Raw genomic sequence first — 15,906 nt, forward strand, 5'->3', positions numbered from 1 at the left:
GATTATTTGTATTAAGCAATCCTACTGGTTTCTAACTACTGAGATTTTTTCGGTTCTTTAGGAGTCTATAAAGCAATGAGTATTTGATGAGTTTGTTCCAGTAGATGCATTTGAGGTATTGATTTAAAGAAAAGTTCCACCTGGTAATTCCACCACCAACCTGTCCCAGGTAAAACTTCCTCCAGTATAGAGGTCCATGCTGGGATTTTGAAAAGCAGGATTTACTTCCCACATCTCCCTAAATACAAGCATTGGTGTCGATATTTACCATCACCTTCAATGCAGTGTCACTGCTTTTGGTCATCATGATGGGAAAAATGTTTGAAGAGCTAGATATCAAACCTGGTGCATAAGCTCATGATCTACTGTCAGTAGTAATCCCTGTTCAGCATGTCCTTCAACAAGTGCTTCAAAGCATTGGAGAGGTCCATCACTACTTTCCCCCATTTGTAGGAGCAGAGAGCACTGCAGTATATAAAGAGGTGCCCCACCTCCCCAAGCTACCCACCCACCTGCCCCATCAAACATCTCTGGTTGAAAGAGCCTGTGTGCTGCTTTGGCCTTGTTGACTGCTTAAGAACCTAAAAAATGAGAAAGGAAATGAGTCATCCTTGACCTGTTAATAAAGCCTAGAGAGAAATTGAAAATTTGTATGTACTTGAAATACAGTTTATTAAATAGATTTCCATTAGTGTTTCATAGACTTTTGTTCCATCTATAATTCACTAAAATGATTCTTAAAAGAAATTGCTGAAAGAGGGTAATGATTTTCTCTCTTCTTCTATCCTCACTCTGGCCTCATACCTTTTCTCACCTACCTATCACTCCCAACCCCCCTGTGTCCCTCCAAATACCCTTTCTCTCGTGGTCCACTCCTGTCTCCTATCAGTTTCCTTCTTCTCCAGCCCTTTACCTTTTCCACCCACCTGGCTTCACCTATCACCTTCTAGCTGGTCCCATCCATCCACTGGAGACTTCCCTCTTTCTTTCCAGTCCTGAAGAAGGGTCGGTCTGAAACATCAACTGGTTATTCATTTCCATAGATGCTGCCTGAACTGCTGAGTTCCTCCAGCATTTTGTGTGTGTTGCTAATGATCATTCAATATTTTTCTATATTTTTGTCATGATAATATAAGACAAAATTATTGTATGGCTGTTCATTAATAATATTGATTATCATATAAGTATTATTCTTACATAAAATAAAACTGTTAATTCAAACAGTGAAGTTAATCCAAATTTTATGTGTGATAAGTAGGATGTTGACAAATGTTTCCTAAAACATTCATATGCAGATTTAAACCATACATCTCCATTGAGATGTATACTTTTGGAACTCAATAGATTGTAATGATTACATTGAGAAGCCAATAATTGGATGAAGGTTTTCTCCAATGTTTCAACAATTTTAATTCTAGACTTTCTTTTTGCTTTGATTAAATTAGGTAAACGAATGCTATTACATTATAGCAGTATCTGTGCCAGGCACTTACAAAATCAATTTATGGAAGTATGCTATTTATTATGTTGTAAAACTGCAGATTGCTGATGCACACAGAAGCAATTAATTTACGGAATCCTGTACTAATGTTGCCTTTTCAAATGATTGAGGCTGCTCCATCAAACCTTGTAATAAAATGGATGTCACCGAGGACAACTGTGGGATAAATGTGTTCATGGGGCACCTCCAGTGCAGCAGCAGTATTCTTTGAAAAGTCAACAAGAAAGGCACAGTGCAGTTTTCTCTCTGTAATGCACTGGAGGTTTGATGAGTTTTTAGCTGGAGTCCTCAAATAGGATGTGTAACCTTAAGACATTTAATTGTTTATTAAACATGAGCACTTTGCTATTTAAACTTTTAACATTAGGAATTAAGGGAATCCCAAGTTCTCCCAAGTCGAAGAAGCACCAAGAGGGTCTGTGATCATATAGTCGTTTTGCTGATGCTATTTGGAGAAGAACTATTGGCCAGATAGAAGGTGCCCGCCGACTTGGTCAAACTTATTGTGATGTTTTTGTCACAAAACATGTCACTCATTGTAAATTTTGTTGTCAGAGTGTCATTGCCAACTCCTACCACTGGGTAGCATTGAGTAACAGTTTTTAAAAGATTTCTGAAATTTGCAGTCATTGTTTTATTCACCATTTTTACAGCTTGAAGTTTTAACCATTAGGTTTTCAGCCCTCCTTTTATTAGCAGGCTGCAAATTTTGCTATTTTTGTTGTTTTCAACTTGTATCAGTACTTTCACTTTCAATGATATCTTGATGGATTTTTTTTTGTATTTCATGATGTTAGGGTATTTTTATGCCTTATTGTTTAGGAAGATCCAGATATACCCTTTCAAAATTGTACACATTTTTATTATCTTGTCCAGAATCTTGTTAGATATATTAGTATTGTATAAGCTACCATTTCTTATGTCAAGCAGAAGATTGAAAATCAGTATTTTAGTCTGAGATAAACCTGCTTTCATTGTTTCCATCCAAGAGCCTTATTAGTTGAGGATTACCTCATCATCACAGGTTAAAACTGAAATTCATGCATATTTCTTATTTTCCAAGTAATAGGTTTTTCAGTAACACTACTTATTTCCTATGAACCTCAACTGTGTCCTTTTGTTTCAAGTAATTCACAATTTCTGATAATTTCATATAGAACTGGCTGCTCATTGTTTCATATTCTCCAAATCTCTTTGAATGATTGACAAATGACTCCATCAAAATGAATATTTCAAGCTCTGAATTAAAAATCCTGTTTATTAAGTAAGTTAACTCAAACAAAAACAAATAACAGATGCACCAGATTAGAAAGCTTTACGTGTAAAAACTATTCCAAGCATTGCTTTAATACCATTCAAATAAGACCAGTGTCCTTAACCTTAAATTTATAAAATAAAAGACATTCTAAATGTTCCTTTGGGCTCCTATCCGAGATTCACCTGATGAAGCAGGGATACAATGAAGATTCCCAGTGCAGGTAACAGTTATATCCAGAGACAGTTTTAAGATTTGAAGCAAAATATTGGAAGTGTACCCTTCATAATTGAACACAATTTAACATGTAGCTGCTAAAATCAATTCAGTTGTCACATATGTTCCCTCATCAGCTCTAGTTAAAGCTGATAACAAGGATGTCTACTGAGAATGATATAGTCCTTGCAGGAAGCAAGAATGAAGGAAAAAAGCTGTGGGACATTCTTCCCAAGACTGCATATGATTCTCCTAGGATTTCTTTCCTCCTCCCAAATTACTGGTTGGTGGTTTAATTGGCGACTGTCCCGGAGTGGGTGGGTGGTTAAAGAATCAGGGAGGAGTTGAAAGACTTGTGCAAAAGAACAAGTTACCAGAAAACTGGTTTTGTGGGATTTCTCTGAGATCCAGCATAGACTTCTTAGGCTGAATAACCTCCTCCTACATTATGAGAAGTACCTGAAGTGGGAGTTGTTGTGTTTGTAATGGATGTTGTTGGGGTGCTGTTACCCTAACTGTTGATAACGGAATTTTAAAAACAATAGAAAATGACCATGTGAATGTTAAGCAGGAGTAAAATTTATTAGCAAATTTATTTAAATCCTCATGAGGTAAAGAATGCATAGTGCAATCCCATTTCCCCATGAATTTTCCCTGTAAACTATTGGCCCTACATTCCTGTTCACTCCACTCAGATCCTACAGCTTGCCTACACACTCAGTCAATTTGAAGTGGGCAGTTTATCTACCAAATTACAGTCACCTGTGAGCCTCGAGTGAAACCTGCCCAGCATTTTGTGTGCCACAGTCCCGAGGAGACATCAGATTGCATAGAGGACGAGAGAAGTTAGCAGGAGCTTTTGGCACTTTTTGTGTGCCACAATTCCCAAGCGTACTTAACTAGGCACTTGGCAAGGACCAATGAAAGTAAGTTAGGTATAAACAAAGTAGCCGATGTGTGAGTGGGCCAGTGTTGAAGTGGGGAGTTGAGACTTTGTGGAGGAGAAGCGTAGGCCATAGGTCTTTTTTTTCATTATTTATTATTACTTTCTTTCAAATTACGCATTTAGAGTGGTGGGGATGCCAGAAGGACTCTGGGATGCTCCTCTTGCAGGATTTGGGAAGGCAGGGAGACCTCCAGTGTCCCTGACAACTGCACCTGCAAGAAGTGCATCCAGCTGCAGTTTCTAACAGACTGTGGTAAAGAGCTGGAGCTGCAGCTGGATGTAGTTCGAATCATTCGGGAGGCTGAAGGGAGGCAGGATATATAGAAAGGTAGTTATACCTGAGCTGCAGGATACAGGTAACTGGGTGACTCTCAGGAGGGGGAAAGGAGATAGACAACCAGGGCAGAGTACCCTGTAGCCATTCCCCTCAACAACATGCTTTAGATACTGCTGGAGGTGGAGGGGTGACCTAGCAGAGGAAAGACACAAAGGTCAGGTCTCTGGCACTGGGTCGCTTCTGTGGCTCAGAAGGGAAGTTAGTGCTGCACAGGGGGTGGATGGTTTAATAGGAACCAGAGCACCAGAACACATGGTGGAGTGGTTGTAGAGAAGGATGTCAGGAATCAAAAGGTTGCACATAGTGGGACTATTGTTCTGAGTTGCATATATTTCAAAGCAATGAGTATTGTAGGAAAGGTGGATGAGCTTAGGACACGGATCAGCCTGTAGAATTATGACATTGCAGCCATCAGCGAGACTTGATTGCAGGAGGGGCAGAACTGCAGCTCAGTGTTCCAGGGTTTTGCTGGCTTAGACATACTGGTGGGGTAGCATTACTAATCAGGGAAAATGACACAGCAGTGCCCTGTCAAGACAGACTGGAGAGTTCGTCTAATGGGGCTTTATGGGTTGAACTGAGGAATAAGAAGGATATGATCTTGTTAATGTGATTATATTATAGACCACGGGATTTAGAGGAGCAAATATATAGAGAGTTTGCAGACTGTTGCAAGAAAGATAAAGGTTGTTATAGTAGGTGATTTTAACTTGCCACATATTGACTGGGACTCCCATACTGTAAAAGGTCTGCATGAGAAAGAATTTGTCAAATGTGTTCAGTTTAGTTTCCTTAATCATTACATCGAAGTCCCAACGAGAGAGTGTATGATACTCGATCTCCTCTTAGGGAATGAGACAGGGCCGATGACAGAGTTTGTGTAGGGAAACATTTTGCATCTAGTGACCACAATGCCATTAGTTTCAAAATAAATATTGAAAAAGATAGATCTGGTCCTCAGGTTGAGATTCTAAATTGGAGAAAGGCCAATTTTGATGTTATCAGAAAGCATGGATTGGAATAGGTTGTTTTCTGGCAAAGATGTACATACTAAGTGGGAAGCTTCAGAAGTGAAATTTTGAGAGTACAAAGTTTGTATATTCCTGTCAGAATAAAAGCCAAGGATGACAGGTTTAAGGAAACTTGGTTTTCGAGACATACTGTGGCCTTGGTTAAGAAACAAAGAAGTAGATGGCAGGTATAGGCAGGCCAGAGCAAATAAGGTACTTGAATAGTGTGGGAAATGCAAGAGAACACTTAAGAAAAAAAGCAGGAGGGCTAAAAGAAGACTTGAAGTTGCTCCAGCAGACAAGGTGAATGAGAACCCTAAGGGCTTCTGCAGATATTTTAAGAGCAAAAGGATAACAAGGGACAACATTGAACCTCTGGAAGATTAGACTGGTAATCTTAAATGGATGTTTTGCATCTATATTTACTTGGGAGAGGGACACAGTGTCACAGGTAAATAGGGTCATAAAGGAAGATTTTGGCACATTCTCCTTCAGAAATCACTGTACTGAATATAGGAGTTGGGATGTTATGGTGAAAATGTATAAGACATTGGGGAGGCCTAATATGGTGTATTTATGCAGTTTTGGTCACCCACCTACCTACAGGAAATTACATGTAATTCAGATTGAAAGATTGCAGAGGAAATTTACATGGATATGCTGGTTCTTGAGGACATGAGTTGTAGGGAAAGGTGCAGTGCGTTGGTACTTTATTCCCTAAAGTGTAGAAGATTGAGGGATACACATATAGATAAGTAGGCTTTTTCCCTCTGAGGTTGGGTGAGACTACAGCCAGAGATCATAGGTTAAGGGTGAAAGGTGAAAAATTCAAGGGGAACATGGGGGGAGATCTTCTTTACTCAGAGGGTGGTTAGAGTGTGGAATGAGCTGTCAATGCAAGTGATTAATGGGGGATTGATTTCAACCTTTAAGACAAATTTCGATAGGTGCATGGATGATAGAGTTGTAGTCAATGAGACTAGGCAGGTTAATGGTTCAGCACAGCACAGATTAGATGGGTAAAAGACCTGTTTCTGTTCTGTAATTTTCTGTGACTCCATTAAACCATTTAACTAAACTGATGTCCATCTTCCAGTAGAATTTATTTCCATATCTTTCCCAAAAATGAAAACATCTGAAAATAGGGCTGTTTGGCTCACATGCTAAACTATTAAATATCTGCAGCCAGACCTCTTTTTATTTGTGTCTTTGTGCATTTTTGCTCCGTCTTGCCTGTCTCAAAATGTAGTGAACAGTCTTGTTTTAGAACTTTTAAGTCAGTACAAAAATGGTGGTTGATAATTGTGCATTCAAGTCCTGTTTTGTTCCTCAATTTTGTATTGTGAAGTGTATTTTGATATGTGTAATTCAAGATCAAGAGCAGTCCAAAAAGTGGCAATGTCTTCAATCCCAACAAAATGAAATTCATATTAGCTCCTATATGGAATGAACTTAAAATAAATTAAGGTGGGGGAGTACATGAGGCAAACGTCAAAAAAGCAGATCCTCTTCAGAACACTGAAGTGGCTACACAAACACTTGAATTTTTGGATTGTATTCTTTGTTGTTGTTCATCCAGAAAGATGATACTGTACAGTATGCCTTTAATGAACAATTTGAAGAATTTAAATTAATTATGGGAAATATATATATTTTTAAAATTCTGCACAAATTCCCCTTTTAAAAGATTTGACCGAGCACTTTAAAGGATAGGGCTTTCATGTTGGCTTCTGTTTCATTCTCACATAGCTTTTCTTGCTTTTCTGTGTTCTATGTTTGCTGGCTTCTGTTTCATCTGCACTGTTCTTCTACTTCTCTTCTGCTTCACCCACCGCAGACCTATTGGCAGAGGCGAGGGCCTCCAGCAGAAAACATGAGAGTGAGCTGGATCATCTCAAGTGTAAGTACAGGGTGTATACATTTGATGGCTGGCAGAGTAGAGCCTCCATTGATGTGGCAGTGGCTGACGGCCAGTTTCTGGTTTCCATTTCTTCTCACTCCTTTGATTTCTAAACAGCGAACAGGTCATGAATGTTATACCAACTTTCTCATGGAGTGTGACAAGATTTCTGATATCAATTTTTTTGTACATTAGAATTTATTTATGATATCAAAATTTGTCTTTTGAGCCAGAAATAAATCCCATTTTGATTTTGGATGATATCAAGTATGAGGTGGAAGCGTTTGTAAATTAATTGTCTATGTTTGAGAAATATCTTTAAAAATTTTGTCCTAGGACCGGCACATCAGTTGCCTTAAAGTGTATAAATACTGTTTCATGTTTTAAAAAGTAACAAAATTTGAAGCTACCATATGAAACTGGAGTTCTGCAGTTCAGATATATTGCTGCACTCTGGTTTTATCCTTCAAGCCACCTGTGGTGCTATTTCCACTACTTGGTTTGGCAATAAAACTTGTTTGTATGATATTTTACTTAAGTATATCCTAAAGGAGCTACTTGTGGTTAGCGAACTGTTTTGGAACCAGGCAAAAGCAAGCAATATGCGAAGTCTCTTTTCTCAGAGTACCTACGTTGTAAGTGAAACACTTTGACATTTGTATTGAGGTTCTCTGGCCATACTGACAACTGCAGATGCTGGAAATCTGGGGAAAACACAAAATGCTGGAGGAACTCATTGGGGAGGAAGCATCTGTTGAGGGAAATGGACAGTTGATGTTTCAGTTCTGGTGATGGGTCCTGACCTCTTCCCCTCCAGAGATGCTACCTGCTGTTGTATTTTAGCAAAAATTATCTATCTTCACTTGGATCTTGAAAAAATAATTTTTCCTCTGTCATATTTTCTTTGATCTTTTCTCTGATAGAGGATCAGAGAATTACAGATCCTCTTCTTTATGAACAGTATCTGTAATTGGTCATACATTTTGGGTCTTAATTAATAAATCTGCCAGCGTGTTCTTTAGTACTTACTCCCTTTCTGTGACAGACGTGATCATCTTATCTTCTCTTGATTATCTTGTTGGTTGTCTTGGCAGTAGGCAAAACGGGCATATCATCTTCCAGATTTATTTTCCGAAACCCAATCAAACGTGTCTCCAAATATCATTATAATTTATTTTATTTATTTTTATATATTTAGAGATACTGCACAGTAACAGACCCTTCTGGCCCAATGAGCCTGTGATGCCCAGTTGCATCCATGTGACAATTAACCTGCTAACTCATCAGTAGGTCTCTAGAATGTGGGAGGAAACTAGAGCACATGGAAGAAACCCATGCAGTACTGGAGAGAATGTGGAAAACTGTTAGAGGCAGCAGTGGAATTGAACCTGGCTCACTGGCACTGTACTACTGTTATGCTAACTGCTGCACTACCATGGTATGATTGAGGGCATTGCTGCATGTCTTAAAGTTTTTAGTGATAGCCTCTTTACATAGCTGATTTAGATTTGGCTCTGACAAGTATGCAGACTGTTTCTTTGTGCTCAGTAACATCTGGAATGTCCATTGTGTGACTAATGTTAGCATGGCGGTTAAGTAGCATTTAAAAAGCACTCGGATAGGTGCATGGAGGGGTGAGCCTTAGATATGGGCTGAAGGCAAGAAGTTGGGTCTAGGTGGATGGGCATTGTGGAGATGTGTACTGGATGGGCCAAAGGGCCTGCATCCAAGTTGTATTGCTCTTCGACTCTGTCTCTATGACCCACTGAACTCCTCTAACATTTTCTGTGGAACTCTGATGGGCAGTGTTTTGGGATTTTATTGTGACTGACCAGTTCAGCTGAGGGGAGAAACACATGGAGTTGCCTAACAGGTGTCAATATAAATGTAATATCAGTTCTCTATTGGTGGTGGTAGTTGTACATCGTGTCCAACGATAACAGGAAATGAGCGGGAAAGGTTTTAAAGTGGAAAAGCTGTTGCACCTGGGCAGTTCCACCCTTGACCTCAGAAGTCTGGGTCCAGTGGCATCTTCTATGCCTTGTCACGCCCTTCGCTCTCCACGGAGCGTTGCAGTACTGCCTTTCTAGCCATTGGATCATACTGTAGATTTCATCTGCCCAGTGCTGTAATTGACTTTCCATGCTGGTATAGACATGTCGCTGTGTTACCAGGGTGTGAGGCGGCGAGCTACCTTCACCTGGTCTAGCCTACCTGTCGAAGCAGTGTACTAGGTTGTGGCCACTGTCACATGCAATCTAAAGAACTGATCCTAATGCCTATCTTCTTCCTCATTGTTCTCTTTCATTTCTGTTTCAATATGTTCTTTGCCTTAAGAATGCAATATCTGCATTATTGAATGGAATTGAATTTCAGTTTTTTGTCATTTAGAAACCACAACTGCAATGCAGTTAAAAAATGAAACAATGTTCCTCCAGAATGATATCACAAAAACATACGACAAAACAGACTACACCAGAAAATCCAGATAACATTTGGCAATCCCCAAATCTAGAGTCCGGAGAGGCTGCTGTGTATTAATATCGCGGTACCATCTTAGCACATTCCCTGGAAAGGAGCTCCAACAGACAAATCAAGACTACCCAGACACACCAAGTCAGGAGACCAACTCTACCACCCAACAAACCAAAAACTAAAGCTACAAGACCTACACAAAACCACATAGTTACAACAGTGCAAACAATATCATAATTGATTAAAAAAAGACCATGGGCACAGTAAAAATATTCCAAAGATGTTAAAAAAGACTATAAGTTCAAAAGAAACCATCACACAATTTCCACAAGTCCTCAGGGTCTCGATAGACTCGTCATCCCATGCAGGCGGCAGAAGGGAATACCCCCGCTATGGACTTCCACGGTGCCGTTGGACCCAGCCTCGCAGACGCAGCATACAGTGAAAGCACCCCGACCGCAGCAGACACCGAGTCTGTCGAACCTCCGAGCCAACGACCATTCCCTCCAGCACAGCCTCTCCAAGCACCATCCTCTGCCGAGCACACTACGATGCCCCCGTCACCGGCAATGCAACCCCGAGGACTGGGGTCCTGTTCTTCCCAGCAGAGACCTGGACCTCACAACAGCAGCAGCAATGAAGAAGGCCTTCCTGGAGATTTCCAGATGTTCCTCCGTGCTCGCACGTGCACTTTTCATCAGATTAGGATTGTGCACGGCACCCCACTTGACAAATAACAGATATCAACTCCGGAGAGGCCACTGCAAACTGCGTCGCGCTGCCATCTTGAAGAAGGGATTATCTATTCTTTATCACAGAATTCCAGTGGCATTCCATGAAACCTCTACTTAATGTAGCTTCTCCAAGTGCCTGTCATTAATACTGTAACTATTTAAATTTGTTTTTTTATTCCTATCTTCCTTGTAAGCCATCTAGTTGAGGCAATAGTCAAAGAGATGATTGAAATCAATAGCTCTTCAACAGAATTTGCTAATCTGAGGAAAAAATATGAGACATGCAGTCTCAGAGACAACACTGAGGCTGTAGGTGGTTGTGAGAGTCAGTGGTGAAGACAAGGCAAGCATTGTCAGCACATGCATGCTGGAACCTCTGAAAGATGTTGCCGGGGTAAAAGTTGAAAGACAGAGTGCCAAGAATGGATTGGTAATAAACCAGAGATAAAAGTGTTTGAAAGCTAATATTATTCATTGAAAAAGATTGACTATGATCATGCAGGAAAATTGAGCTCAAATACTGGCTTTTGAGAGACACTGTTAATATTTAGAAGCAGTGTAACATGTTGTATTATAGTCTTGGATCCACAGAAATTTGGATTGAGCTTGCACATGATCTTTGAAGTGTAGTCTCTAATTGCATCAGCACTCCTGATCAAATAGCTCCTGTTCACAAACTTGAAAAGGCAGTGTAGCACATCTCTGACTTCTCTTAACAATGTTTCATTCCTTGATCTGCTTTATGGGTCAGCAGGACGTGAGATTACCTTGAAATATGCAGTACTGTACTGACATAATTTTTCTCTTTTACTTTTTGAGTCTATTTCTTGATTTCCTATTCAAGTAAATGCACTACTGAGTTATAAGAAATCCAGTATAGTGCATTGACGGACCAGAGTGTTGTATTAAGACATCATACATGACATAACAGGTACTGGCAGTTAAGCATCCATTGTACAATTGAGACAGCAGAAACTCTGGCTCTTTACTCCAGAATTCATAAGCAACTGAAGTAAAAACCCTTATCAGACTACCAGTGGAATTTTGGGGCAAACAGGCACTACCTGCTATCATTGACAGTAAAATCTAACTGCCTGTAAAATCCAGTCATATGTAACAATTTGAGATCTGTGTATTGACATCTCCTGTTTTCTCAATAGGGAATAAAGTTCCAACTGAGATTTTGAAGAAATAAAACATGATAGATACTGTAACAAGTGAAAATTGTTCAAGTTATTACATGAACTTAACACCTGTAATTAGGTCAGATGGGAATAGTGGATCAAATGGGTTCAGTGACGTTGAGTTGGTATAAAGAAACGGAAAATAATTATTCCATTCTCAGCACTATGAATTGTTTACTTGTAACATCCCTCTTTTTTTATCGGTCAGTCTGTAATCTTTTTGTTTTTTTCAGAACCAAATATTTACTAAATGTCTTTATCTCAATTGGCTTTTAGTCAAGGTAACCCCTATATCTTCTGTCTCTTGCGAACAATCTGACCTCAGTTCAACCTCAAATCACAAATCAAAATTTATACAGTACCTTACAGACATTTTTTATATATGCATGTTATGGGTAGAAGCATAACTCAAGCAAATATCAGGTGAGTAATTTGTATTCACATGTATATGTTTCCCCTTTCCAAAGTTAATATGTCAGAAGTTCGTAAGTGAGCTTAGTTTTTTTTTAGGTTATCCTCGACTAGTTCTTCAACTATTAGTGTCTTTACCATAGGCAGTTAAATTCCAATGGCCATCAAAATTCTGTAATGTTAAGTTTATTTGTTTATGACGATATGTATGCTTAAAAGCTACTTATTACAATGGTGATATTTGATATTATAACACATCGTTTGTTTTAAAGTTTTGTTGTGTACTCTATATTTTTTTAAGCAAGGATTACTTTCTATGCCAAGCACTTGAACTTGATGAGCTTGAAATTCCTGCCAACAGAAAAAAAGTCATGTATATTTCATTGGTTTAATGAAGAGCTATGTAGTCTCTCTGTAAGATTAACTGTAACAACTCATCTGAGTGCTTTCGTTTCAGGCAATCTTTGCTGGAATGTTTTAACTTACAACATTTCCAAACCGAGTGTCCAAAAACCTATTTTAAATTCACAAGCAGGTAGAAAATATGTTGGATATCCAGATTTTAAAGTGAAAATCAGATGGAAAAACATCAACGTATGCATTTTGTTTTGCAATAAATGAAATGCATCCAAGCTACTTTAGCTGTTTTGCAAATGGCGCGTGTTTTAACAAATATATTAAACTGCTTGGAACCACTTGTAGAAGAAAACCAATTCATCATAAGCCTGTCACTTTTAGTCTGCCTTCCTTTAAACCAAATACAGGAGCTACTGCAGTTGCTGGAAATCTAGAGCAATACCCACAATGTGCTGGAAGAGTACATTAATAGATATATAGGTGCTACCTGACCTGTTGAGATCTTCCAGCACATTGTGTATAATGCTTTCCTTTAAAAGTTGTGCAACTTTCTGTTAGACAGCATGGTCAAGCAAGGTGATCCTCTACAACATCAATGTCACTTTTTGACTGCACAACTCTACCAGTTAAGAGTTTACTTCCATTCTGACTGCCAGCTCTGTTCCACCACATTTGTCAACCCACTATCTGGACTCAACATTCAAACGCAGGGCAAAGAACATGCTTAAATATTTGAAATCTTAAGGGAAGTATTACAAGAAATATTTTTCATTCTTGGGAAAATAAAAATGAGCCCACTGCACCATTTGAAATGCAGGTAAATTTTCAGGGTGTCTCAGTAAAACTTGAGACCTGAACAATCACACACAAAACATTCTTTTGTACCTTGTTTGTAAAATCAATTTCATATAAATTTGTTGAGAATCAGAAGAGTGGAGATGAGGGAGCCCACTCTTACCACCTGCCAGCAATCTGACAGGAAGACTAGGGTCCAGCTGCACAAGGTCAAGGTCTCTGTGCTTCCAAGATTTTAAGGATTAAGTGTAAGATGTCTATAAGGATTTTTTATCAGATTTTGTTTTACAGTCTATTGCTCTTCAACATGCATACATCACTGTTAACAATATAACTTAAGAAACCAAGCAAATAGAAGCCAAACGGTGCTGGTGCATTTTTAACAGCCTTTGAAATTCTTGGATTTTCAGGCAAATTAGGGAAGAAAAGACTTTAGAGTTAATATTTCATAGTTTCATAGTATTTCAGTGCTGAAATAGACTATATCATTTTAATTGATAACTCAAAGCTCAAAGTACATTTATTATTGAAGTATGTGTATGGTATACAACCTTGAGATTTCTTCTTGTCGGCAGCCACAAAACAAAGAAATACAATAGAATCCATTTAAAGAAAAAACTCACACAAGACCATCAAACTTGCAAAAAATAGAATGAATCATGTAAGCAACAAAAAACAAACAAGTAACAGAATATTAAATATCAAACCGCAGAATCACCAAAAGTCAGTCCACAGCTACAAGCTGCTGAGGCGAGTGAAGCCAGTCCAGGAGCTGATAGCCACAGCTATAGATCCCGTTCCTCACCGAAGCACCTCAATCAAATAACACAAATAGTAAAGCACATTCAGCACTATGCACATTAAACATCAAACTACCGCTGAAAGTGAGTCCACATCCACAAGCCACCAAGGCAATTGAACCTTGCAGCATGGAACCCACGCCTCCTGCATCAGTGAGAGGGAGGCCCGTCAAACACCCATTCATTTTCTGCTCTCATCTTCGACAATTTTCATCTTGCTCAAAGCTTCAATCGGCACGAAGTAGTGGGGCCCACCACACATTCACATTCCGCCTTTAGGAATCAACATAGCCACCCTCAGGGACAGCCGTTGTTGCACTCCGTGGAGTCCCCCAGGAGATCACAGAAGCACCAGCTCATTCAGCCAGCCAAAAGTTACATTCTTAAAAGGGAAATTATAGGCTCCAATTGGTTGCAGTTCAGAAAGTTTATCTGGAAGTAGTTTTGTAAGCTGTCAGCAAGATGTAGCCATTGGTCACTGGCGCTATCTTGTCAGATTATATAATTATTTGAATGGATTAGTGTTAGAGTTTTGCCCAGTGGAGCACAAATCATATAAGTCAAACAATCAAAAATGTATCTATTTCACAAATGAAATAAAGAAACTGTATCTTTTGTGCTAACTACTGAGAAAAAAGTATGATGGTAAGAAATGTCCTTTACCAGCATTACTTAGCCTCAGAGTACAAGTATGTCTTTCTACTTATACCGTGTGGTGCACAATGAGTGCTCCAGTTCTATTGTCATTTAGGTGCTTGCCAACTTTAAAATTTTGCAAATATTATGTAAACATTATTCGTGAATGTATTTTTAAGAAAGATTGATTAAGGTTTTACTATGCATTTAAATATTCTGGCACGTGTTTGGATTGTGAATAAGTTTGCTCATTTGGGCATATGAAATAATCATTAGGAATAGACAGCAACACCTCTGCCACAATTATTTTCTACACTGACACCTCACAAGGCTGTGGCCTCAGCCCCTTACCCTACTCTCTGTACAGTCATTAACTTCATGTACAAGTTTGCAATGCTACCATGTCCCTTTTGACCCTCACTTTATTTATACACCTATCTGCTGCATCATAGCTTGGTATGGCAACTGTTCTGCCTATGACTGCAAGAAACTGCAGGGAACTATGGACAGAGCTTAGCACATCACAAATCCAACCTCCCCTCCACATACTCTGTCTATAAACTTCTCACTGTCTTGCTATTGATAAAGCAGTCTGCATATTCAAAGATCCCACCTACTCCAGACATGCATTCTTCTTTCCCCCCTCCTTCCCCATTGGGCGGAAGGCACAAAAGCCTGAAAGCATGCACCACCAGGCTCAAAAACAACTTCTGCCCCATTGATACGAGACTATTTAATGTTTCCCTAGTAGGATAAAATGGATTCTTGACTTCATAATCTACCTCATTGTAACTTTGCACATTATTGTCTATCTACACTGCATTTTTTTTACTGTACCACCTTACTCTGCACTCTGTAATTCTATTACCTCATTGCACTATTGTAATGATTTGATTTGTGTGCAAGATAAGTTTTTCACTGTATCTTGGCACATACATATACCAGTCTTAAAACAAATTACTGAATAATCAAAATGGGTGTTAAATCAAAGTACAAATAATGAAAGTGTCAGAAAAGTGATAAAAAAGGAAAGTAAATAAGAATATATATGAAAACTGACTAGTGTTTAACTGATGTTGACAAGTGGCAGTATGAAAGAGACAGCAGCAAATATCAGGAACCTGAGAGAATCTAGGATAAGAGTACAGTTGTTGCAAACAGGACACTTGTACAAAAATCTGGTGAATCATGGGCAATTGAAAAGTGACCTCAGAGTAAACTGCAGGGAGTTGCAAACTTAGCTCCATCATGAGCACTAGCCTCCAAAGTATCCAGAATGTCTTCAAGGAGTGATTCCTCAGAAAGGTGGCATACATCATTAAGGACCATCAGCCAGATCGTATCTTGTT

At 39.1% G+C, this 15,906-nt stretch overlaps 1 protein-coding gene across 5 annotated transcripts in view; it reads left to right on the forward strand.

Moving 5' to 3' along the window:
* slmapa (sarcolemma associated protein a) overlaps positions 1 to 15,906 on the forward strand; it is a 190,373-nt gene that overhangs the window by 148,779 nt on the left and 25,688 nt on the right. The window lies entirely within an intron of this gene.

The sequence above is a fragment of the Hypanus sabinus genome, chromosome 19 (genome assembly GCF_030144855.1).
Source record: "Hypanus sabinus isolate sHypSab1 chromosome 19, sHypSab1.hap1, whole genome shotgun sequence".
Taxonomy (NCBI): domain Eukaryota; kingdom Metazoa; phylum Chordata; class Chondrichthyes; order Myliobatiformes; family Dasyatidae; genus Hypanus; species Hypanus sabinus.